We start from the raw sequence: 27226 nt of genomic DNA, 5'->3' as shown, positions 1-27226 counted from the left end.
CCCTAAAATAGCAAAAAAAAAAAAAAAAAGAAAAAGAAAAAAAAGGCCCTCCCAATCACAACAGGAAAGGTAAAAAAACTTTTCAAACGCATACGTATGTATATGATTTCCTCTGTATTATTTTATATATGTTGTTTTTACTAATGTACCTGCACATAAAGGTGTAAATCTAATTTAACCTTGAATAATATAATCATGTGACTTCTAATGAATAGGCCTTACTCTAACTTAGTAATTAATGACAATTTCAATGTCTGAATGCTCCACAAGTTGCACTAGAATTATGAATGGCATCTTGTTTTTACTTTATTGAATTGTTTTGATATGTCAGACAATAAAATGAAACTTTTCTCCTGTGTTAATTAATTAAAGATTATATTTGGAGAAATGCCAGTTTTTAGGTTGCATACATCAGTTTTAGCTCCATCTGTTGTGTTGTATCAAGTTGCTACTTAAACTCTGATACAGTACTCCATTTGCAGTTTTGATATTGTCTCCATTATCTTTCCTAAAATGAATACTCCATCACTGACCTCTAAACTTGCTCTTATGCTCCTCAGCATCAGGGTGGGTGTGCTGGTCCAGAACCAGAAAGAACTTCTTCTTATTTGAGGCCAGATCACGGACACACGAGCATCTCAGGGTCTTAACAGTTCTTATAGGGGCTCTTTGTAGAATGTGTAGATGGAATTTGTCTCCAATTGAAACCTTGGAGTCTCTTCTTCCTGGATTTCCTTTCTTCCTCTTGACCTCTCTGCCTTTTCCAAGAATCTCAGTTCAAGCTTCTCCATGCCGCATGAGTCCAAGGAGATGCATCACTAAATCCAACCTGGGAGAATACCAGAAAGTACTTGCATTCTTCAAAGTAGGCATTTGCTGCTATTGATACCTGCTTTAACAAAACCTTGATGCTTTACTAATTTTAACATTAATATTTATTTAATATTATTAGTAATTGTCAATAATTACCAGAAGTGAGCAAATACAGCCTGCTCTTTAATTCCTCTTTATTCATCTGTCTCAGATGTCAATGGATTAAATGTTAAACTGAGAGTAAAGGTATGTTTAATAAGATTAAATTTTGCTACTTATAGACTGATGCAGTTTAACCATGATGCAATAATTACACTATTAAACACTATACATTCAAGTAATAGAGAAGTTTTTTTCATAACAAATTTAATAATAAATGAGGAGATGTCCTCAATATGGTGCTCAGAGGAAATAATTGTGGAGTAAAGATATCTTTGTGAATACACAGTGCCGAGGGGCTCAAAGTGTGTTATTTCCTTATATTTCTTTCTATAGCAGTATCATCTCTGGGAGTAATATAAGATCTTCAATATCTTGCTCTTACCTATCTTTCTTCTCAGCATCCACAAATAGTTTCGGCTATCTTCTCTGCAAGCGATTGCCTTTGTTTCATCATTCAGATAGAGTGAGCCTTTTGAAAGCTCATGAATCAACTGAAGCCAGAAAATTATGTATCACACTGTATATTTAATAATGCTGTGCAATCTGATTATTGTCAGTACAGTTTGTAAAAATTATCTGTTTAAAGAGAGTTTACATGATAACATTTGTTCTCTCAGGATCACTTGCATGAAAAAAAAATCCCTTTAATGCTATAACAGAACTCATGGTATAATATTGATTAATTTGTAATGCAAATTAGCTTTGAGCTTACTATCAAAATGTGGGGGAAAACTTAACTCAAAACTGGCTCAGTGGTTAACGAATCCGACTAGGAACCATGAGGTTGTGGATTTGATCCCTCGCCTCGCTCAGTGGGTCAAAGATCCGGTGTTGCTGCGAGTTGTGGTGTAGGTCGCAGACGAGTCTCGGATCCCGCGTTGCTGTGGCTCTGGTGTAGGCCAGTGGCTACAGCTCCGATTCGACCCCTAGCCTGGGAACCTCTGTGTGCTGAGAGAGCCGCCCCAGAAAAGACAAAAACAAACAAACAAAAAAAAAAAACAAAACTGGAAGTAAGGAGTTCTCTTGTGGCACAGAGGGTTAAGGACCAACATTGTCACTGCCATGGCTCAGGTCACTGCTGTGGCGTAGGTTTGATCCCTGGCCCAGGAACTTCCATATGCTAGGATTATGGCCAAAAAAAAACAAAAACAAAAACCCTGAAAGTAAGACTCTCACTTCTGGCCCTGGGCTTCCTTAGGTGGTTGATGCTTTCAGATATAATTCCCTCATAGCAGTGCTGAGGATTGCTATGCTGTGGAGTAAAGAAAATAATCTGTGGACCTTTATTATTGTACCTGAAATAAAGTTGTGAAGAAGAAAGTAATTTTAATTTTAGTTGTAGGCAAGTTCAACAGAACTTCACTTTACCTCACCGACATTTTCTAAACCACTAGACCACTAACTGTTCACTCGAGACTTTAAGGTCATTGTAAAATGAGATGGCAGTTTGGTAATTAATTGATTTAATATTGAGTGCCAAGGCACAATTGAGGCTCAAAACCCACAAGCCCCAAGTCCATTAAATTATCCTGTCTTGAAGGTCCACCTTAGGAAAAATAAGCAGGTGATTTTAACATAGCTATTTCATTTTATATAACCACAGTCTGAGGAAATATTAAATTGTGTAGTCTGAGGAAGCTTTCAGAATACTCAAGATGTGAGCTGATGGGGAATTCCCATTGTGGTTCAGTGGTAACAAACACGACTAGTATCCATGTGGATGCGTGTTTGATCTGTGGCCCCATTTGGTGGGTTAAGGATCCGGCGATGCCACAAGCTGTGGTGTAGGGCGCAGATGCCGCTCAGATCCTGCATTGCTGTGGCTGTTATGTAGGCTGGCAGCTGCAGCTCTGATTTGATCCCTAGCTCAGGAACTTCCATATGCCTCAGGTTCGGCCCTAAAAAGCTCAAAACAAAACAAAAGTAGATGTGAGCTGATATAGTTCATTAAGGAAAAATCATTACCTGCTTGTTAATTTAGCCAAAAATATGATTTGTCTTAATATAAACTCCCATATATGAAAAAATATATACCATTGGATTTTAAATGATCAGTAACAGTTAAGATGCAAGTTGCTTCATAAATGCTAGAATTGGAGTTCCCGTTGTGGTGCAGTAGAAGCAAATCTGACTAGGAACCATGAGGTTGCAGGTTTGATCCCTGGCCTTGCTCATTGGGTTAAGGATCTGGTGTTGGCATGAGCTGTGGTGTAGGTCACAGACGTGGCTTGGATCTGGCGTGGCTGTGGCTGTGGTGTAGGCCAGCAGCTGTAGTTCTGATTCAACCTCTAGCCTGGGAACCTCCACATGCGGCCCTAGAAAGCAAAAAAAAAAAAAAAAGGAATACTAGAATTAATTATTTTGATACTTTGTTTATATTGTGCCTTCTCTGGATTTAGTCAGATACAATTCAATTTATAAATTTTACTTTCTTTTGCATTCTTTGACAATCTAGGTATATTCCCAAACTATAACATGTTTTACAGAAGTTACTCTTTGTTTTTCTTAAAATAGTTCTCTAGTTTTCATATCATTTCCCATAATCTTACACCATGAATACAATAATCATTTAGGAGCTAGAAAATCTGTGATATATGCAATATTTGCTTGGTCCTGATTGGTCTTTTAATCCACTGTATTCAATTTAAAGATTCAACCTAATCAAGCATTCTAAGTTACAAAGTAACATTTTGTATACGTTTAAACTATGTTTACTTTTATATAATTTTAATGTCCAAAATCCAAACACCAAATGTTGAAAACTCCTGGCATTACATTATATTTTGCTTCTCTACTTCTGTGTCTCATCTGTTATGTCTGTCTTTCCATTTCTTTCTTTCTTTTTTTTTTTTTTTTTTTTTGTCCTTTTAGGGCCACACCTGTGCCATGTGGAAGTTCCCAGGCTAGGCATGGAATTGGAGCTGTAGCCGCTGGCCTACATCACAGCCATACCTCTCCGAGCCGCATCTGTGACCTATACCACAGCTCACAGTAACACTGGATCCTTAACCCACTGAGCAAGTCCAGGGATTGAACCTGCGTTCTCATGGATACTACTCAGATTTGTTTCCGATGAGGCATGATGAGAACTCCTCTCTCCATTTCTGATAAAAAGTTAGCCTCCAATTTTGCATACATAAATGACCAGGTCACTTACACAACCCCATCCTTAGTATTAAAGGAAATTCAGATGCTATTTCTGGAGAGTTATGTATCTTTTAAAGGCTATTATTTAACAGCCATATGTGAATAAAAAAGTCTGCCAACTGCAACATTCACTTTTTTTTTTTTTTTTTTTTGGCTGCTCTCATGTCGTGTGGAAGTTCCCAGGCCAGGGAATGAACCTGTGCCACAGCAGTGACAATGCCAGATCCTTAACCTGTTAGATCAACAGAGAACTCATAAAAGTTCACTTTTATTTAACAAAATGCAATAAGCTTCCCAGGATTGGCTATATCCCTGACCCCTGTGTCAAAGCAGGAAACTTTGATTAAGGGAAAAGCAGAAAGCTCCCAGATGTTGTGAGAGAAGCAGTACAGTTAACCCATATGTAGCATGTGAAGGAAGAATAAGAGGGAAGACCTTTGAAAAGTAAACATGTGTGGCATCTGGGGCAGGGCCAAGAAGGTTTCTTAATGGAGGCCCAGGTCTGGCTCTTTTTCTGGGACAGCAGCAGCATGTGCCTATCTCTTCCTGGTCCATTCAGGTTTGCAGTTTGGCTTTGGCTCTATCTGAACCCTGTGGGACCAGTGGAGGTGTCAGCCTGCAGCGGCACTAAGCAACCTCACCCCAGAGCACCAGCCAGGAGGAGATGCCCGCCTATTCTCACTCTCGGGTTCTGAGAAACACCTGGAGCTCTCAGGCTGGGTGTGGCCACACAGCCATCTGGTCATGGTTAGCCCTGGGACTTACCCTAGCATTTAGGAATGGATGCAGCCCGCCCCACCGTCACCTATCCACAGGTTCAAGTGGCTGCAGGCAGGATCTGTGCTCAGAAAGTTGCAGGAACACACCTGAAGCTAGATCTATTCCTTTCCATTCCACCCAGGGAAGTCAGGAGCAGCCAAAGTAGAGCTACTGTGGTTGCTGAGGACTGCAGCAAGGAAGAGTGGAAATCGCTTGGGACCCTGATGGGAGACAGAAGGGACTTGGAAGGGGAGGGCTGAATCACTAGCACTTACCCCAGAGAGGCCCTGAGCTGGTGGCGATGATTGTGTGATCCTCATTTATTTGCACTGCTTTTTCCCCCTGGGAATCTGAGAATCTGTGTTTAAAAAAAAAAAAAAAAAAAAAAAAGTCATCCAAGTTGTGGGAAGTACTGTTGTCTTTAGGGCCACACTCCAAGAATAAATCGTCCATTCATACAGTCACAAAAATACTCCTAGAATGTTGAGTTTGCCTCCTTATTCTTTGTGAGAAACCATCAAACATGCACAAGAGCAGCCATCATTTCAACATATATTGGTTGAGGGCCTACTATGTGCTAGGAGCTGTATTTGCTACCACAGAGATCAAGTGAGGTAGGACAAGTGAAGACAGAAAAGCAAGTTAACTTCTGGATGTCACATCCACCATTCTGTTTACATTCTGCAGCTGACCTGGAGGATGCTGTGCTTGCTAGTAAGAGTATAGACAATTTGGAATGGAAAAAGTTTGCCTGACACTCACCAGTGCAGAGGGGATTACCTGGGGAAAACTTGGAGAATGTTTTATTAATATTTTGAAGTTGATCAGATTGGGGATGTTCACTTCAGCAAACACCCCCAAAAGACTGACATATGAAATCAGAAAGGTATTTTATTAATTTACAATGAGAAATAAAACCTTCAGGGATCAAAAGGCCCATTATTTGATTTTTCTTCCTCTTATTCTCTGAATGGAAACCCCATAATAAGCCAGATGATCAGAAGATACCTTGTGGAGCATAGGCTTAGAAGAGGAAGTACTTATAAGAGACTTATATTTAATGGCATTATGTTAAGATAGCCCAATGCATGCATTTCTGCTCTAAGAAAATACCTACCAGGCAGACCAGATACTAAGTAGAAGCTGGCTGAGTTCTCTTTCCTCAAGACATAAATTAACTGGGCTCTACCAATGTTTACACTGTGAATCTCCTTTTCCTATCTCTTGCGGCAGACTAGGTCTCACTACCATTCTTAACCTTCACTCTATTAATCAGGTAGCAGGCTATTTTGTTTCTTTCTTTAAGGCGCATTTCAGTGTTGACTTTTGTTTTAAAATCCAGAGGGCAATCTCTCTCATTTTTCGACTATCTCCTTATGGAATGAATTACTACTTATGAGTGATTACTAAAATCTTAGCTAGTAATCATTTTCAGTTTTACATTAGTTTCAGAAATGGAAGAAAGCATAGAAATAGAGTGCATCGTTAACAAGCTAGGTTTAAAATTAAGGTTTCCTAATGTCTAGTCCTTTGATAAATTCACTAGTTTTTGAAAGTTAATTACATGTTGTTATTAATCTTTTAATTAGCATGCTTATTATTTAATTGGGCACTAAGGAACCAATTAAAGGAAAATTCTATTGTATATGAGGGAAAACAATTGATTAAATTTCCTAGAAGTAAAATCCATGGGAGATATAAAATGTTCTGTAAAACATCACCAACGGGGCATTCTCTCAATGTGATTGTGTTTCTATGGGTTAAGAAAATTGCTCAGGACAGCAAAGTCTTAAAAATAGATAAGCAAAAATCCTTATCAGTTTTAAATCAGCTCAAGTCAATTGGTTGCTTGGCAAGAAAACCCTGACTAGTACACACGGTCTAGCCTAGAGCTAGGTCCAGGTAGCTACTCTGTAAATGCTTTCTCTGAAGCCAATTCCTCTTCTTGCTTGCTTCTGTGGATAGGCCAGAGCCACTGATTGGCTTGGAAAGTTACCTTCCCAGAGGAACAACCAGTATATTGACTTGTATCTGGATGGCCATGGGATTGGTTGTTAAATCCACTGGGTTTTCCAATGGGGAAAGAAAAAAAAAATGGGAAAGGGGGAGTTCCCAATGTGGCTCAGGGGGTTACCAACCTGACTAGTATCCATGAGGGTGCGGGTTCCAACCATGTCCTCACTCAGTAGATTAAGGATCCGGCCTTGTCATGAGCTGTGGTGTAGGTCGCAGATGAGGCTTGGATCCCAAGTGGCTCTGGCCGCAGTTGCAGCCCTAAAAAGCAAAACATAAAATAACATTTTTATTTATTTATTTATTTATTTATTTATTTAGTCTTTTGTCTTTTGTCTTTTTAGGGCCGCACCCGTGTGTCTTTTGTCTTTTTAGGGCCGCACCCGTGGCATAAGGAGGTTCCCCGGCTAGGGGCCTAATCAGAGCTACAGCTGCCGGCCTACGACGCAGCCACAGCAATGCGGGATCGGAGCCACGTCTGCGACCTACACCACAGTTTAATGAATCCATGGATATTCAATCAATAAAATCTAAACAGGACTATGACATTTCTCTTCAATAATAAAACTGCAAGTTTAAAAAAAGAGAGACAAAAAAAATAAATAAATAAAGAGAGAAAGATCACTGAGGAAACTTACAGGTTAATGAAAAAAACCCTCAAAATATATATCAATCAGTAACAACAGGACTTTGCTGATATCTAGATTTGAACAAATCCTTTTTAAAAAAGTTTTTATAATTATAATAAGGAAAATGTGAGCATGGGGTATTAGTAGTATTATTGAATTTTTCCTGACTTTAGAGAAAGTGATAGTATTATTGATTTTTAAAAAGGAAAGTCCTTTTTTTTTTTTGTCTTTTTTGTCTTTTTTTGTTGTTGTTGTTGTTGTTGTTATTGTTGCTATTTCTTGGGCCGCTCCCGCAGCATATGGAGGTTCCCAGGCTAGGGGTTGAATCGGAGCTGTAGCCACCGGCCTACGCCAGAGCCACAGCAACCTACACCACAGCTCACGGCAACCTACACCACAGCTCACGGCAACGCCGGATCCCCAACCCACTGAGCAAGGGCAGGGATCGAACCCGCAACCTCATGGATCCCAGTCGGATTCGTTAACCACTGCGCCACGACGGGAACTCCGGAAAGTCCTTTTTAAAAAGACACATATTGAAATAGAATTATATAGAATGAATGATATAATCTCTTGAATTTGCTTCAGAACAATCTGGAGTTTCTTCGATTAGAACTCACATCAATTTGTTATGCAACTGAGGCCTGCAGAATGTTATACATGTGCTCCAGACCATTCCATTTGCAATTTTTTATAATGATTTTTATTTTTTCCATTATACCTGACTTACAGTGTTCTGTCAATTTTCTACTGCACAGCAAGGTGACCCCAGTCACACATACAATGCATACATTCTTTTTTCTCACATTATCATGCTCCATCACAAGTGACCAGACATAGTTCCCAGTGCTACATAGCAGAATCCCACTGCTTATCCATTCCAAAGGCAATAATTTGCATCTATTAACCCCAAATTCCCAGTCCCACCCACTCACTCCATTTTGGCAACCACAAGTCTGTTCTCCGTGTCCATGATTTTCTTTTCTGTAGAAAGGTTCATTTGTGCCATATATTAGATTCCAGATATAAGTGAAATCATATGGTATTCATCTTTTTCCGAACTTACTTCACATAGTGTGAGAGTCTCTAGTTCCATGTCACTGCAATCCATTTACAAATTTATTTATGCCTTTGAAGGAACTTATCTTTCTTCACCAGAGCCTATTTAGAGCTTATTTCTGTTTCATGGATTTGTCTAGCTTCCCCCACTACTTCAATAACAAACTTTTTGCCATATTTGTTTCTTAAAAATCAAAAAAACAAGGCAAAGCAAAAAAAACAAAAACATGAGCACTAATTCTGCTATTAAAATGTATTCCTGGGAGTTCCTGTCGTGACTCAGCAGTACTAAATCTGACTAGTATCCATGAGTATGTGAGTTAGATCCCTGGCCTCACTCAGAGGGTTAGGGATCTGGCATCATTATGAGCTGTGGTATGGGTTGCAGACGCAGCTCAGATATGGTGTTGCTGTGGCTGTGGTGTAGGCTGGCAGCTACAGCTCTGATTTGACTCTAGCCTGGGAACTTCCACATGCCTCAGCCTTAAAAATACCCCCCCACACCCAAAAAATGTATTTCTGCCCCTAGCATTCTCATCATAAAAGGAAAGTCATGGAATCTGAGACCAGTTAAACCTGTAAGTACTTATCAGCTGCACATGATGGATTATGCATGGAGGGTGACTGAGGTTAAAAATGAATTCTCTGTCTTGAGAAATTTACTATATAATTGGGGAGAAAATCATGAGGAAATAATTATAACAATCATTAATACTGACTTATTACTATGTACCTAGCACTAAGTGCTATACATGCATTTAATTTTAATCCTCACAATGACTCCATGAAGTCAATATTATTATTATTCCTAAAACACAAATGAAAAAATTGAAATGGGTGAACTTTATATAACTTGCTCAGTATCATACAGATTGTAGATCTGTGGAAGGGCCTGGAACCCAGGTTTCTGTGAAGCAAAAGCCCATGCTGGGCACAATCACACAAAACTAGCTGTGGTCTACTCAGTTGAGATTTACTCCAAACCTTCATTGTGCAGAACAATACACAGTGAACATGCCTATATAGACACTGCCACCTGCCATATGAATGTTATGATGGTTAATTTTTATGTATTGATTGGACCATAAGATGACCAGATGGTCACATATTATTCTGGGTGCTTTTGCAAGTGTGTTAATTGGTAATCAGATTGCCCTCCATAATGTGGGTGGGCCTCATCTGATCAGTTGAAGGCCTGAATGGAGCAAAAATACTGACCCTCCTCCAAATAAGACAGAGTTCTCCAGCAGACTGCCTTTGGATTTTTATCTGCATTGTCAGCTCTCCTGGGTCTCTGCCTGATGGCCCACACTGCAGATTTGGACTTGCCAGTCTCCATAATCACATGAGCCAATTCCTTATAATAAATCTCTTTCTCTCTCTCTCTCTATGTATATATTTAGTTCTGTTTCTTTGGAAGGAGCCTGACTAATGCAAATGTATTTCAAAGAAGCAGGGTTTAAATTACCACTAAAATCTGCAACACTGACACAGTAATTTTATATGAAAATGGCCTTTTCTTCCCATGAATCATATTCCTGAAAAAATGTGCTTCTAAAAGTCATAAACAGATGAAACTGTCTGCTATATTTGATTCCATCTTAGAGAAGAAACCAAAGGAAACAAGTTTTAGTTGTCATCACCAATTTTGTTCCAAATCATTGTTGATAGGAATGCTGACCTTATATTAATTAGCATTATACTACTACTTAATGGAACAAAATTATTAATTGATTTAATACATATTGGCAGCCCCATGCTAGGCACCAAAAATCCACAGAAAAAAAATAGTCCCTTACCCCAAGTAGCTAATAATCTTAGTTTGAGCTGGGTGAGCTAAAGCCATTACAATATAAGGATGCTTGCTCCATTGAAGGCATGACCCGACTGCAATGAGTACAAAGAAGTAGTATTTAAATCTCCAGGAGAGTCAGGAAGACATCCCAGAACAATACCTTTACTATTTTAAAAATGTATTGTGGGAGTTCCCATGTGGCTCAGTGAGTTAAAGATCCAACTTTGTCACTGCAGTGGCTCAGGTCACTGCTGTGGAGTGAGTTCTGTCCCTGGCCCAGGAACTTCCACATGCTGTGGGTGTGGCCAAAAAAATGTATTGTGGCAGGTCATCACGGAAGGCTGATTTTCCATTTAGCCTTCACTTAAGTAAGGCAAAATTTATATCAACACAAAAGGAATCCTGATCCTTTCTTTGTTGTTGATTGGCCTTCTACACCTATTCTGGATTAATAAGGACACTACCTTAATACCCATGAGGAACTCATGTTCTCCTTGGCAATTTCATTTTTTTTTCTATCTTTTACAGAGTCCTGGGAGATGGGTTTCAGAGCAACATTATGTCAAATGAAATTATGCATACTTAGAGTTGCTGTTGCAGCGCAGTGGAAACGAATCAGACTACTATCCATGAGGATGCAGTTTTGATCCCTGGCCTTGCTCGGTGGGTTGGGAATCTAGCATTGCCATGAGGTGTGTAGGTCACAAATGCGGCTTGGATCTTGAGTTGCTGTGGCTGTGGCTGTGGCTGTGGCTGTGGCCAGCAGCTGTAGCTCCAGTTTGACTCCTAGCCTGGGAACCTCCACATGCCGAGGGTTCGTCCTTAAAAAGCAAAAAAAAAAAAAAAAAAAAAGAAAAAAGAAATTCTGCCTGTTCAAAATGGAGTCACGTTTCCTTTTCTCTTACAAACTCCAGATCAACAATGTTAGCCTCTGATTCCAGACCTACAGACAGAGAAAGAATGATTCATTTCCCCATTGGTTTTCCATACTCAAATGCAATTAAGGGTTTTGAAATTGTTTAAAATAATTAACAATAAGATCTCCTACTTTTCTCCCTTTCTTGGGTTAGTTTTCCTTATGAGCCATCCCTTGGAACTCATATTTAAGAGATTGGTCTCCCTTGACATTAACGAGACTAATGTTGCCTTACAAGCAGTCCCTTTATGCCTATTTGCTCAATCAAAACCAAAATTAATCACTGCATTGCATGCTGTGACTTAGACAATGCACTCAAATTAGAGACTCTTTGCCAACTTGTGTCTTCTACTAACTTTCTTGATCTAAATGGATTCTTGACATTAGACTAGATTTTCACATCTCTATAATGAGTAGAAAATAATGGCCAGAGGAGTTCCTGTCGTGGCTCAGTGGTTGACAAATCTGAGTGGCATCTATGAGGACGCAGGTTTGATCCTTGACCTTGCTCAGTGGGTTAAGGATCTGGTGTTGCCATGAGCTGTGGTGTAGGTCACAGATGTGGCTTGGATCCTGCGTTGCTGTGGCTATGGTTTAGGCTGGCAGCTGCAGCTCTGATTAGACCCCTAGCCTGGGAACCTCCGTATGCCACAGGGGCAGCCCTAAAAAGACCAAAAAGAAAAAAGAAAATAATGGTCAAATTTTAGGCATACTTCTTTGACTTAAAAGTGACCTAATTTTATATAGAGTTTAAATCAAGAGGAGTTAGATATCTTTCACTATTATTAAAAGGGTTTCTGCCTGTTGTGCTGCCCTCTTTCTTCACAAAATGGCATTTTGAATGATAACACTAAGAAGAAACATTTTAAGCAGAGACAGATTTGTGACTTACCGTCCAGGGATATGACTGAAATGTACAGTGGCATTTTGCTCATTGGAAAGCATAACAGCTTGCTAATGTCTTGTTGAAGGTGGTGGGGTGGCCTGTGACAAAGTTCAGTTTATTTCACACAGGTGTCAGTGGCCAAAGGGATCTGATTTGAAAGGGCAGAGCAGGCAGCAGTAGTTCTGGATGTTCTGGGGCCTAAGCAAAGTTGTGTTTACGACATGATGAGACATATTGCGGGCCAGCTCTCTGGGGTTTAGAGCTGGGCTCCAAGCTCACAGAGGGAAGCACAAGCAGGCATCAAGGACCAGCTGTGAACCTTGGTCAGTGTTAGGGAAGCTAGAAAGGAATAGAGGCTCCTCGGTGCTCATGTGGCATCTGGGATTCACTTTTCATCATGAGGGGCTCAAAGGAACAGACAGTGTCATCCGCAGGGGAGGAGGAGGTAAGAATTGAGCTGGGACTCTGGGAGGGTAAAGGTGTCAGCTAATTGTGATGGAGTTAACAAGTGGAGTCTGGCCCTATTGGGAATGGCCTGAGAACTAAGAACCAGGAACTCAGAAAGGAGGCTGATGAGGCAGGCTGACCACACACAGAAGAGATAGCTATTAATACTTCCCAAAACACCATGAAACATCTCTATATGTATCTCATTGTCTAGAATTTAGGCACATGAACACAACTAGCTGCAAAAAAAAAAAATATTGGGAAATGTAGTCTTTTATTCCAGATGCCAGTGTACCCAGATAAAAATTGGGTTTCTGCTAAGGGAGGAGAGGGTAATTGCTACAGGGAAGCAATTACCACTTTCTATCACAATGCTCACATCATCTCCAAGAGCATTTGCTTAAAAAAAAAAATCCTGGGAGTTTGCACTGTGGCTCGGTGGGTTAAGAACCCAGTATAGCAACCGCAAGGATGCAGGTTCGATCCCTGGCCTTGCTCAGTAGGTTAAGGATCTGGCACTGCCAGGATCTGCTGTGTAGGTTGCAGATTCAGCTCAGATGTTGCCGATGCTATGGTATAGACCCCAGCTGCTGTTCTGATTCGATCCCTAGCCCAGGAACTTCCATATGCCATAGGTGTGGGCTTAAAAAGGAAAAACAAAAAGTCCTGACTGTGCCACTTGCCAATAGTATGACCAAGAGCAAGTTAATTAATTCATCTGAATATCAGCCCTAGCATCTGTAAAATGGTCATATCAGTACCTAGTCCATAGGTTTGTGAAGATTAAATAAAGTTAACATATGGAGCTCCTATCATGGCAGCTCAGTGGTAACGAACCCGATTAATATCCATGAGAACAGAGGTTCAATCCCTGGCCTTGCTCAGGGGGTTAAGGATCTGCCATTGCTGTGAGCTGTGGTAAAGGTCGCAGATGAGGCTCAGATCTGGCAGTGCTGTGGCTGTGGTGTAGGCTACAGCTCTGATTCGACCCCTAGCCTGGGAACTTGCATATGCTGTGGGTTCGGCCCTAAAAAAAAAAAAAAAAGACAAAAATAAACTAACTAAACTATATTAAAAAATAATTGTGTCTTTTTGTGTCTGCCCCAAATGAGGTCCACAGTTTATGGAGCCTAATTAAGAACTGCAATATTTGCTACCTTACAGTAAGACATTTATGGCAGCATGTTTTTCTTATCATGTGACTGTCAGACTGTCACATGCTAGACCTCACTGTAATCACAGACTCATACCTTTGGCTCCAGCTCTTGTTTGCTAGGGCAATATTAAAATTAGATTAGATATGAACTCTCTCCTAAACTCAGTGGTTGAAAAACTCCTTTCAGAAGTACAGTACCTAATTCTCTTCTTTCTGACTTAGTGCATTTTCTTTCTTATCTTGGTAAACCATAGAAATAATTAGGAGAGGTGATATTGGCCTAGATCTACTCCTTCACTGCATGGAAGGTGATAGCTGCACTGGTGCTTTGCTGATGGTGATGTGACAGACAGGATGAAGGATTGGACCTTGAACAGTAGCTATTCTGGCTTATGGGACATGGAAGAAAGAGGGAGGGCTAAGGCCTTACTCCACTCTTAACGCTCACTGGTAAATGCACCCACATATCCCCTTCATTTTTCCCTCTACAGGTCACTGATGCCCACCCCTACTTGGTCCTTCTTTCCCACTTAGTCTCATTTGTCCTCACCTCCTGTTGATCTGTCAGACTCTGTGTCCTCTCTCAAGGTGCATGGTGAAAGTAAGCTTTGGAATGATAAAGACCTCCTCTGAGCTAGTGCACCTGATCCTCCATTTACCATCCTCTGTAAAATGGTAGTAAGACCTACTTCTCACAATTAATTTGAGGATTAAAAAAAGATGTATTCAGAGTTTCTCTTGTGGCTCAGCGGTAACAAACCCGACTAGTATCCTTGAGGACACAAGTTTTATCCCTGGCCTCGCTCAGTGGGCTAAATGAGCCAGCGCTGCCGTGAGCTGTGGTGTAGGTCACTGATGTGGCTCGGATCTGGCATTGCTGTGGCTATGGCGTAGGCTGGTGGCTACAGCTCCGATTTGACCCCTAACCTGGGAATTTCCATATGCTGAGGGAGCACCCTCCCCCAAAAAAGATGTATTTATGTATATATTTCTAGGCATGCATTCTATAAATGTTGGTATATTTCCCCATATATTAATATTTTTCCTTTGACGATGTCCATATTCTTTTTACCTCTAAAATTTTACTACTCAAAGTATGATCTAGGACCAGCCACATCTCAGACCCACCCCAGACAGAATGTGGTTTTTTTGCTTTTTTTTTTTTTTTGCATTTTAGGGCCGCCCCTATGGCATATGGAAGTTCTCAGGCTAGGGGTTGAATCAGAGCTATAGCCGCTGGCCTACATCACAGCCATGCTGAATCCGAGCTGCATCTTCGACCTACACCACAGCTCACAGCAACTGCCAGATCCCTGACCTACTGAGCGAGGCCAGGGATCAAACCTGCGTCCTCATGGATACTAGTTGGATTTGTTTCCGCTGCGCCACAATGGGAACTCCCCAGAATATGCATTTTAGTAACATCTCTAGATGTTTCACATACATGTTAAAACTTGAGAAGCACTGCTCTAAGACGGACTCCTCCTCCTATCCTTTTTCTAAAGGGGAAAGAATAATGGGCACCACTGATTATGTGCCCACTCTATGTCGTCTTGATTTTCTTTACTTACAGTTGTACAATCATCATCACAACCCAACTTAACATTTCCATCCCAAACCCCCAGTCCATCCTCCTCCACATCCTGCCCCTTTGGTAACTCTAAGTTTTTCAAAATCTGTGAGGTGCTGATTTCTTGACAGCCATTTCCCTCATCTTCATTCTGTAAGGTTGGCACTGTCATCTCCCTTTTCCTGTGAAGAAATGGAGATGAAAGGGTTAAATCCCCAACTCAAGAGCAAGTAAGTGACTCAAACTCTTACTTTTTGCCTGAACACTTTACATTACTTCAAAACCGCACGGGTCTGCTGGCTTTCACTGCTGGAAAAGACAAAAAGAGGGAAGTAGAAAATGAAAACAGAACAAAACAAAAAGACATGAAAACACTAAAGGTAACCTTGAGTTTCAATGAAATCAATAAAGAAACACTTTATTGATGACTGATCCCAGCTGTCCTTAATTCTTTTCCAGCTTCCTTGCCCTTTATTTGAAATTGACATACATTTTGGCAGCTATAAATAATGATAAAATATTCCACAAACATGAAGTGATTGTTTAGTTTTCAACCCCTTCAATGAAATCATATATCAGCAGATGGTGGCACCAAACCCAACATGTGACCATGTTGCATTCTTCATGACTTTTTTTTTTTTCCAGGTGTATTTTTTCTCTGGACTAGATTGTAAAAGGTTGTAACTATTAAAGTTAATAAACTATTTCAATTTGCCAATGTTTCCTCTATTAACAAACTTTTCCACAATTTGAAGCTTAATTCACTAGACTACATTCCCTAACCAGCCAGGAATGGGATGATAAATGCTTCCAATAAATCATTTTTATTTCTTTATTTATGGAAATCCCGGGCCAGGGATTGAAACCCTGCTCTATCAGCAGACCCAGCCATTGCAGTGACAATGTCAGATCCTTAACCTGTTGCACCCCAGGAAAACGCCAATAAGTAATATATATATATATATATATATTTTTTTTTTTTTTTTTTTTTTTTTTGTCGTTTATAGGGCCGCACCCACGGTATATGGAGGTTCCCAGGCTAGGGGTCGAATCAGAGCTGCAGCCACTGGCCTACGCCAGAGCCACAGCAATGCCAGATCTGAGCCATGTCTGTGACTACACCACAGCTCACGGCAACACCGGATCCTTAACCCACTGAGTGAGGCCAGGGATCAAACCTGCTACCTCATGGTTCCTAGTAGGATTCGTTAACCACTGAGCCACAACGGGAACTCCGACCAATAAGTAATTTTTTAAAACCTCTCTATCCTCCTTACTCATTTAAACTTAAGAGGGCTTGATTATCTGAGTTTATCCCCCCTGGACACCCAAACTGGGAGAGTCAGGGGCAGTAGTCATCCATTCCAGATAGCTATCTGTTGTGGCAATGGATTTCAGTTCACAAACAGCTGTGCAGGAAATATCACATTTCTTTATTTTCCCTTAATCAACTGATATTTGACTCTGAGCCCCCATCCTGCAGAACAGGCAGAAAATTCACTATCTTGTCTAGTTCTTGCCATAGAACCATGTAGTGATTCTGGGGAGATACTGACCACTGTTTCACTGACCAAATGCCCACCCTGGCTTCTGCTGCAGTGTCTTTGTCCCATCAACATTGTCTGAGGGCTCAGCACTGGACCTGGCCTGGTGAAAGGGGATCTCGGGAGAGCCTGGGGACCCTGTGTGCAGCATCTGTCTTCCTTAGGAGCATTATAAGCCTTCCTCTTGAAGCTTGCCTCATCCTATGGCTCTGCTGGTAAGCCATGTAGCTGGCTTCTGGCCCTAGTCCAGTTTCTCAGAATCTCAGCTCTATTTCGGTTTTTTTTTTTTTTTAAGGCCACACTTTTGGCATATGGAAGTTCCCAGGCTAGGGGTTAAATCGGAGCTGCAGCTGCTGGCCTACACCACAGCCACAGCAACTTAGGGTACTGTATTTTAACTCAGCATCGGATTTAATGAAATGTAATATATTTTCCTCCCCTTTAATATTTGTACTAATAACAATGGCACCTAACATTTGTTGACCAATTACTACATGCCTGTGCTTTCTTTGTATTAACTTGCAACAGCCTGATGAGCTGGATACTCATTATTTCCATTTTACAGCTGAAGCACAAAAGTTTGAGTAGCTTGACTAAATTAATAGCTAGTGAGTAGGGGTGCTAGTATTTGAACCAGTCATGCCTAGCACCAATTCACTTTAATCATTATTCCATACCCTATACTGTTTTATATTAGTGTGTTAAATGTGTAATGTTTCACAAAATGCCTGACTAGGGTTTGGTTGAATTTAAATTAAGTAAAAATTAGAAATGTGACTCTGGCACTATATTACAGTGAACTTTCATAACATTTTTGTAAGATGTGTACATTTTACCTTATCCAGTTAACATAGATTATTTTTCTTTCTTTCTTTTGGTCTTTTGTCCTTTTAGGGCCTCACCTGTGGCATATGGAGGTTCCCAGGCTAAGTGTCTAATCAGAGCTACGGCTGCCAGCCACAGCCACAGCCACAGTAACTCGGGATCTGAGCCGTATCTGCCACCTACAGCACAGCTCATAGTAACGCCAGATCCTTAACCCACTGAGATTGAACCTGTAACTTCTAGGTTCCTAGTCGGATTTGTTTCTGCTGCACCACAATGGGAACTCCTAGATTTTATTTTGTTACGTTCTAAGTTGGTTCTTTACTTTTGTGTGTGTGTGTCTTTTTGTCTTTTTAGGGCTGCACCTGTGGCACATGGAGGTTCCCAGGCTAGGGGTCTAATCGGAGCTGTAGCTGCTGGCCTAAGCTACAGTCACAGCAACGTGGGATCCAAGCCGCATCTGTGACCTACACCACAGCTCATGGCAACGCCAGATCCTTAACCCACTGAATGAGGTCAGGGATCGAACCGAAACCTCATGGTTCCTAGTCGGATTAGTTTCTGCTGCGCCACAATGGGAATTCCATAAGTGGGTTCTTTAAAGTGAATGAGAAAAAGTATTTTTTTAAAGGAAAAAAAAAAACCCAGGTTCTATAATGAAGTTCACTTTGTCAACAAATGTGTTGAGTGAGACTGAAAATAATAAAAATGGCACTTAATATTTGCCTAGTGTTTTATTTTTAAAATATTTATAGGGATGGAGGCTCAGAGGTTAATGAACTAGTATCCATGAGGATGCAGGTTCAATTCCTGGCCTCACTCAGTGGGTTAAGGACCTGGTGTTGCTGTGAACTGTGGTGTAGGTAGAAGACACGGCTTGGATTTCGAGTTGCTGCTGCTGTGGCATAGGCCAGGGGCTACAGCTCCAATTGGACCCCTAGCCTGGGAATGTCCATATCCTGCGGATGCATCCCTAAAAAATAAAATAAAGTAAAATAAATAAATAAATAAATAAAATACTTAAAGGTGTTGAATTAACTGTTACAGGAGGAGCAATTCTTTACTTCGCAAAAAAGATCTAGCATTTTCTAAGAATTACATTATCACACTCATCTGATTAATGAACTTCCTAAAACTTTATAAATATTATCCACTGTCCTCTGGCAGCAGCAAAAAAATAAAAGTCACTGAGTTACTGGCCTCAGGAGTGTGAGCTGATGGGGAAAGTTTTATTCTCTTGTTAATTTCAAGGAACTTTTAAAATTTAGCGATGTGGCGGTTACCAATTGATTTATATAGGAATCATTCTTATCCTTTGCTTCATTAATCAGAACTGCATTTGATGGAAAACTTTGTCCTGTGACGCTTGAGTGCTGGTGAAAATTCTCCAAGGCCTTTATATCTCAAGCTATTTGGGAAATTTTGAAGTATTAGATCTCTGGTAAAAATATCTCTTATCTGAAAGCTTATTTGATGTTTGCATTCCCTTTACAACTGTCCTTGTTAAGAGTTTGTTCCTGTCCTTTCTAGATTAGCCCCACAGACAAGCGGGAGCACATTACTTCTCAAGACAGCCCCTAAATCCTTCCTCTGTTCTCTTTTTCCCTATCTCCTCCCTTTCTTCCTATTTATCAGGACCTTCCACTTACTGTTTGTTATCCTTCCTACAAGGCCACACAGAACAAATCCAATCCCATCTCAGGCTTATAGTCCTACAACTAACTGGAGGCAATTATTATCTTTGTTTTCATCCCTCCACCCAAGATTGAAAAATCACTCTATAGTGATAAGGGAATAGTTCCTTCAAGCCTTCTTTAGAAACTAGTATTAGCCAATGTTTATTGAACACCTACTACATGCCAAGCAATATATATACCTACATCATTTCTAAACTTTGCAGCCTTGCAAGATGAATTAAAGATAGCTAATACTCACACAGCCTTTATCATCAATTCATCTAGGAAATGGTAAATACAAGTAAAGCCCTTATAATAGTGATTGATGCTCGGTAATATTCCATAAATGTTAACTGCTTTTACCTTCTACTTCTACAAGCCTCTGGGGAAAGTATGACTCAACTACAGTATTCCACACTTCTTTTTTTTTTTCATTTCAACATGATAGAATTAACCTGATGAAAACTTTTCCTTTTATTAGTTCACTATTTCTCCTAGCTTTGTATTAATCAGGTATTTTGGTTCTTAAAGTCGCTCAAAAGAATGATAAAAGATCAAGGATGGACGCCAGCAGTTATCAAAAAAATTCAAATTATTCTGGACCAGGCCTTCCTTGCACAGTTCTTTGAGGTCTGATTCTTCCGTGGAAGAAGCACTCTCCTGCACAGGGGGAATGACACATGAAAATGGAGCTTCAGCTCTAACAGGAGAACACTAAAAACACAGCTCTAGTTTGCTTTCCACGTATTAAAATTCATTTTGGAAAAACTGCAATTTTTCACAGTTTATTTAAAGAGAAGGAGAAATAATAGTGCCCTTGGTGATCAGGGTGGAATGGCCGTTTCAGCTGGGTCAGCTAAATCCAGCCTGGGAACTGGTACAGGTAGGCATTTATTTGGGGGAACATTATTTCAGCAGCAGGCATTAGAATTTTACAATTGACCACGTAGGACACTGTATTTAACTTGGCATCTCTCTTTTGGCCCTAGTTCAGCTTAGATTTTTGGCTAGTTCCCTTGGGTTCACACTTCTTCAAACTGGGAAGGACTCATGGAACTAGTCTGGGTGGTTAGAGAAACCTGAGAGTGGGACAGCTCTGCCTGCTGATCTGGGACACTCCCCTTTGGGAAAGAAACTGCTCTGGAGTGTAGAATTTTTGGAAAGATGAAGGGAAGAAGCCTGCTGGAAGGAGACCTGGGACTTGACTTCTGAGTGCCACATCAAATCTCAAGTGAGACTGGGAGCTGTTCTTGAGCTGAATATGACTGTATTCATATTCAACCCAGCTCCTTCTTTTCTGTTTTCTATGTTGTTACTTCAGCCTGACATAGAGAGGGTTAAGATGCCTTCCAAAGCACACAAGGTCACCCCTATTCACAAAATATCAAGGCCAGAAACAGAGCTGTAAATATATTTAGTGGAGCTTTCAGTAAAATATAAATTTATATGGTTCACTGTTACTTCCATGGGTAAGGTTATTGCTAGCCATTCCAGTGTATGAGACAGAATTGCTCCTAAGAGTAGTCTACCAACCTTTGTGCTCTCATGTCATTTTTTTTTTTTCTTTTTGCCTTTTCTAAGGCCACTCCCACAGCATATGGAGGTTCCCAGGCTAGGGGTCTAATTGGAGCTGTAGCCACTGGCCTACGCCAGACACAGCAACTTGGGATCTGAGCCTCGTCTGTAACCTACACCACAGCTCACAGCAACGCCAGATCCTTAACCCACTGAGCAAGGCCAGGGACCAAATCCGCAGCCTCATGGTTCCTAGTCGGATTCGTTAACCACTGAGCCACGACGGGAACCCCCTCACATGTCATTCTTTACCCAAAAGTGCAGTGCCAGATTTTTTTTTTTTTTTTAGGGCCCCACCTGAAGCATATGAAGGTTCCCAGGCTAAGGGTCAAATCTGAGATACAGCTGCTGGCCTATGCCACAGCCACAGCAACACCAGATCTGAGCTGCACCTGGGACCTACACCACAGCTCATGGCAGTGCTGGATCCTTAACCCACTGAGTGAGGCCAAGGATCAAACCGGCGTCCTCATGGATACTTGTCAGATTCATTTCCCTAGAGCCACAAAGGGAAAACCTACAGTGCCAGATTCTTTTTATTTTTGTCTTTTTGCCTTTTCTAGGGCTGCTCCTGTGGCATATGGAGGTTCCCAGGCTAGAGGTCTTATCAGAGCTGCAGCCGCCGTCCTACGCCACAGCCACAGCAACGCCAGATCCTTAACCCACTGAGCAAGGCCAGGGATCGAGCCTGCAACTTCAGGGTTCCTAGCCAGATTCATTAACCACTGCACCACAATGGGAACTCCCTGAAGTGCCAGATTCTTATCATAAGATGTATATGTCCCACAGACCAGTGTCATTGGTAGCATGTTGTGGAAGAACAACGAAGTTTAAAATGTTAGGATCCAGAAGCTAGCCTATGAAAAATTTTTCTAAATTTCAGGGATAAGAAATAGAAAAAAAAATTGATGATAGAGCTTTCTCCAAATTTGACAGCATCCTAATTTATATAACATTACCAAATATGATTTGTGAAGTGGAAATAAGTTCAGCAATATATCAATAATAAAGAGCAAAAAGGAGTTCCCATCATGGCTCAGTGGTTAACGAACCCGACTAGTATCCATGAGGACTCGGGTTCGATCCCTGGCCTCGATCAGTGGGTTAAGGATCCGGTGTTGCCATGAGCTGTGGTGTAGGTCGCCAATACGGCTCATATCTGGTGTTGCTATGGCTGTGGTGTGGGCCAGCAGCTACAGCTCCGATTTGACCCCTAGCCTGGGAACCTCCTAATGCCGTGGGTGCAGCCCTAGAAAAGACCAAAAAAAAAAAAAAAAAAAAAAGAGAGAGAGAGAGAAAGCCTTACTGATTTTTCTATTTTCTTCTTCTTCTTCTTCTTCTTCTTTTTTTTTTTTTTTTTTGGTCTTTTTGCCTTTTCTAGGGCTGTACCCATGGCATGTGGAGTTCCCAGGCTAGGTGTCTAATCGGATCTGTGGATGCCAGCCTCCACCAGAGCCACAGCAACTCCGGATCCAAGCCGCATCTGTAACCTACACCACAGCTCACAGCAACGCCAGATCCTTAACCCACTGAGCAGGCCAGGGATCGAACCCGCAACCTCACGGTTCCTAGTTGGATTCGTTAACCACTGAGCCACGACGGGAACTCCTCTATTTTCTTTATAGGAAATATTAAAAAATAATTGCCAAATGAAGATCTGATTATGGTCAGAAGTGTTTCAAACAAGTATTGTAGAGGGGTGTCAGGCAGCTTATCAATAAATATACCATTGCTTTTTTGATATGTTAACTTTTCAAAATTTGTAATTGGTTGTAGTTTATTTTCTAATTCTAAATAAATACTCATTTCTACACCAGATTTTTTTTTTTTTTTTTTTTTTTTTTTTTGCAATTTTGGGGCTGTACCCACGGCATATGGAGGTTCCCAGGCTAGGGGCTGAATCAGAGCTACAGCTGCTGGCCAACGCCATAGCTACAGCAATGCTGGATCTGAGCCGCATCTGCAACCTACACCACAGCTCACGGCAACACTGGATCCTTAACTCACTGAGCAAGGCCAGGGATCAAACCCGAAACCTCATGGTTCTTGGTCAGATTCATTTCTGCTGTGCCACAATGGGAACTCCTGGATTTCTCTATCTTTACCGATCTTTTGGTTACTTGTCCACAATCTGACAACAGATATTATCTCTGGTTTCTGATTTTTGAGTGATATCCTCTTTGGCTTAGTTCATGGTCAACAAAAGTTAATCTAGTGAATAAAAGCACAAGTCATTGCAATCTGGAGGGTTAGGTGGATGTGAAAAAGAACAGATGAATCTTGGGTTTGGAGGATGGCTAGAATTTGAAGATGTGATGGGGTAGTGGCATTAGCAAAGATGCAGAGATAGGAAGACCATGGAGAGATCAGAGGGTAACAAATAATTAAAATTAAGCACAAGAAAAATTGTAGGTATGGGAGTTCCCATCACGGCACAGCAGAAACAAATCCGATTAGGAACCATGAGATTGCAGGTTTGATCCCTGGCCTTGCTCAGTGGGTTAAGGATCTGGCGTTGGCATGAGCTGTGGTATAGGTCACAGACGTGGCTTGGATCTGGCGTGGCTGTGGCTATGGGGTAGGCCGGCAGCTGTAGCTCCTATTAGACACCTAGCCTGGGAACCTCCATATGCCTTGGTGCTACCCTCAAAAGCAAAAAAAGGAAAAAAGTAAATTGTAGCTGTGAAGTGATGGAGATGTTAACTAATCTTACTGTGGTAATAATTTTGTGATATGTACTTATATAAAACCACTATTATGCACCTTAAACTTACAGTGTTATGTGTCAATTATATCTCAAAAAACTTGGGGGAAAAAAGATTGGCTCAAGTGAAAGGCTTGTGTTGAATAAGGGTGAGAAAATAGGAAAGAAGTTTTAAGCCACATTAGGGTACAAGGATCCTGAATGTCAGACTAAGGGAATTTAACTGTATTGTATAGTCAAGGGAGAGTGTATTAGACATCTGTTGCCTTTGCCTACAGACAAGCCCATCTCCTTATCTTGTAATAGCCCCCTTATTTTCTCAGGAACCATGCTTTTCCCACTCTTACTCCATGTAGGTTGAGTGGGTTGACATCACCCCAGGCTCTCGAGACAGGTCCATGATTCAGGTCTTGCAAATCAGAGTCAGTATTGGAACTTCTGCTAGACTATTGAGAGTCTTCTCTTTCTGCTAATGATGCTATATTTCTTCGGTATAGGTCTGAAGGAAGTGGTGTTCTGTCACATTTAGGAAGAGTGTGCCTGAGGATGAAGCCAACCCATAGCCAAAAGATGGAGGGAGAGATTCCCGGTGATGTACCTAGATTCTTAGGTAACCATGCTTGAAGGCAGATACCCTTGGCCTTTTCAATTAGGTGTGGGCAAATACATTTTTTTTTTTAAATCTGTCAGTATGAATGGGGTTCTTTTATTTGTAGTTGAAAGACTTCTGATTACTGTAGGCAATAAATGTTTGGGAGCAGAGTTTTATTAAGATTAATCTAGTGGCAGACAGGGTATAGAAATCAACATGCTGATTTAAAAAAAGGAGTTCCCTTGTGGTGCGGTGGTTAAGAATCTGGTGTTGTCACTGCAGCAGTTTCGATCACTGCTGGGGTGTGGGTTTGATCCCTGGTCCAGGAACTTCTGCATGCTGCGGGCATGGCCAAAAAAAAAAAAAAAAAAAAAAAAAATGCTAGGGGAATTCCCATTATGGTACAGCGGAAATGAATCTGACTAGCATCCTTGAGGAGGTAGGTTCAATTCCTGGCCTCACTCAGTAGGTCGGAGATCTGGCATTGCCACGAGCTGTGGTGTAGGTCGCAGACGCAGCTCGGATCCCACGTTGCTCTGGCTGTGGCTGTGGTAGGCTGGAAGCTGCAGCTCCGATTTGACCACTAGCCTGGGAATTTCCATGTGCCACACCTGTGGCCCTAAAAAGCAGAAAAAGGAAAAAAAATGCTAGTAGTGGAAATAAAAAACAAAGAAAAGAGAAGTACAGAGGAAGAATTAAGGAGGCTTGGTGACTAGAGCAAGAAGAGGAAGCTAAAATGACTGGAATTTGGAGACTAAGTGAATGATTGTATCATTGACAGAAATTTGTGAATCGGAAAGAATACCATGTTCCTCTGACCCCTCAGGAGTGAGTACATTTATTCTTCAGCTTTATTCCTGTATGAGGTGATGATAGGAAAATCAAGTGTAAATATTTAGCAGCTAGCAAAAATGTGGAGTTAAACCTCAGGAGAAAACTCAGGATCCAGATCTAATAAGCATTTGTGCTGGCAAGATGGAACAATGTGCTGATCTGAGGGGAGAGGTAAGTCTGTAATAGCAGAATGAGAAACAGGCTGAAGGACAGGAATGTCAGGAGGCGCAGGGCTAGGAATGAATCAGGCCCTTTTTCCCTGCCAGACATCTAGTCTCCACCTGCTGCAATTCAGGAAGCAAAGTCTGTGAAATGAGGACATGCTGCTTGCACTTGCCTGGGTAGGCACAGCTGCTAAAAAGTGCCGTGCAAGGCGAGAATTGAGTGAGTGTGGGTGAGATTTCTGGGGGCGTGGTTGTGGAGAAGAAAGTGTTGAAGAGCAAAAAGAAACAGAGATGGAAGGACTGATTAGAAAACTCTCTTGGAATTCAAAGAAAGAGAACATCTCTGAAATTGGATAATCAGCTGCAGAGAGAGGAGACAGTAGATTCACTGGACTCTGGAGGTGGAACTAGGTTAAAGTGAGTGGTTGATATAAAAGTGGAAGCAGTGGGTGGAGACCAGAAGTTTGGAAGAGAAAGGAGGGGAGGATCTGGGTAGTTTACTAATGGAGCAACTTGGCTAAGGCTTTTTTGTTTGCTTTGTTTTATATCTAGGACAGAGGAGGCTTGTTTCAGAGAGTAGACAGAAGAAAGGGCCAGTGAATTAGAAGGGAGTGAAGAAGCTAAAACAAGGAAGGAGGTAAGACTGACAGTGGTGGAGAGAGCAGATGGGAAAGGAAGCAATACATCCCCCGCCTGAGACTGGTGGGGAGGATGAGAAGGAGGGTGTAAAGAGAGATGTTTGGAGGCAGAATGGACAGAAGATGAGGCATCTATTATGCGGTTTCCAGGATCGATAAGACAGTAACATGAGGTATCTGCTGCATTCAACAGAGTCTGTGAATCAAGTTACGGAGGGGACGCCCAAATTGCTTTTCTCCCCAGGAGACTTCACAGAAGATAATGTTACTGTAAACTGATCTTTGAGCTAGGGAAAAAAATAAAAAATAAAAGGATACACTCTATTGCACACCTTAGCCTTACAGCTTTCAGTGAAAATGGGGTAATTGTCTGTCTTGTCATGACAAGAAGTAGATAATGCAACCTCATCAGGACATGATACAGACAACTTGTCATCACTCATGTGAACTAAAAGTACAGATGTAATTGGAGGTGACATAAATTTCAGAGCTGTGCTGTAGAACACATACTCCTTTCTATGGGAAGATCCCAGAGAAGACAACTATCAAGTTTGACGGCTATGGATTACTATGGTGAGTAATAAATTTATCATAAGAAGAAAAAAAGACTTGCTATGGATCAGAGGCAGAGACAGAGGTAGTCTATCTTTGGTTCTTACTATTGAATCAAACCACCCAATGCCAGAAGAACCAGAGAAACCTGCAGGAAGGAGTGAGTCATTGTGCATTGCCTGATAAAGGTTGCTGCATTCTGTCTGCCTTTCTAAAGACAACACTGAACTACTCTTCAAAGCAGTGGCTTTTGCCCCCAAAAGGTAGCACATGCCAGTGGTGATGATGGCCCTCACACAGATCCCCCTCCTTGAACTGGTTATTAGGCATGCAAGCCACTCTAACCCAGCCCCTTCTCAGTACCCTCTGTGCTCCTGGGCACACCCCTCAATAGGTCTATATAAGGAAATAAAAAGCACAAGTGTAGCAGGATAGGGCGGGCAGGTGAGCAAAGCAGGTCAGAACTCTCTTATTAAAAGCTTCTTACTTAATAATAGCTTCTTCAAAGAAGTGCGAAGCCTAGGAGATTGGCCAAAAAGTCCAAGCAGAGGGTTGTAGGGGAGAAGTGTCTGGGAAAACATAATTATTTCTTGCAAAATAAGTAGGTAGAACCATGTCAGTGTCATGGACTTGTAATGATATAACTGAATTAGGTCATATGACTATGAATGACAGGATTCCCCAGAGGCAAGGGGTCCGAATAAATCACAACTTAGGTATCTCTGCTGGGATGGGTCAACATTCCCCAAGGGCTGTTTGGAAATGTGAGG

At 41.3% G+C, this 27226-nt stretch overlaps 2 long non-coding RNA genes across 4 annotated transcripts in view; both read right to left on the bottom strand.

Moving 5' to 3' along the window:
- Window positions 1–7065, bottom strand: LOC106508003. Of its 2 annotated transcripts, none has more exons than XR_001304488.2 (3): window positions 7020–7065; window positions 5157–5239; window positions 1–829 (listed from the first exon to the last, which is right to left on the bottom strand). It is a non-coding gene; the product is annotated as an uncharacterized LOC106508003 (long non-coding RNA). The 2 variants fall into 2 exon arrangements; XR_001304489.2 differs by having other exon boundaries at window positions 1–1466; window positions 7020–7062.
- LOC106508004 overlaps window positions 7098–27226 on the bottom strand; it is an 87374-nt gene continuing 67245 nt past the window's right edge. Inside the window, exons 4-5 of one of the 2 annotated variants that reach the window (XR_001304490.2) lie at window positions 15604–15661; window positions 7098–7155 (exon numbers count right to left, since the gene is read on the bottom strand). This is a non-coding gene — a long non-coding RNA (uncharacterized LOC106508004). The remainder of the gene's footprint in view (window positions 7156–15603; window positions 15662–27226) is intronic. The other variant, XR_002337763.1, reaches the window with a different exon arrangement.

The sequence above is a fragment of the Sus scrofa genome, chromosome 13, assembly GCF_000003025.6.
Source record: "Sus scrofa isolate TJ Tabasco breed Duroc chromosome 13, Sscrofa11.1, whole genome shotgun sequence".
Classification (NCBI taxonomy): domain Eukaryota; kingdom Metazoa; phylum Chordata; class Mammalia; order Artiodactyla; family Suidae; genus Sus; species Sus scrofa.
This window is presented reverse-complemented; position numbering and strand designations above follow the sequence as displayed.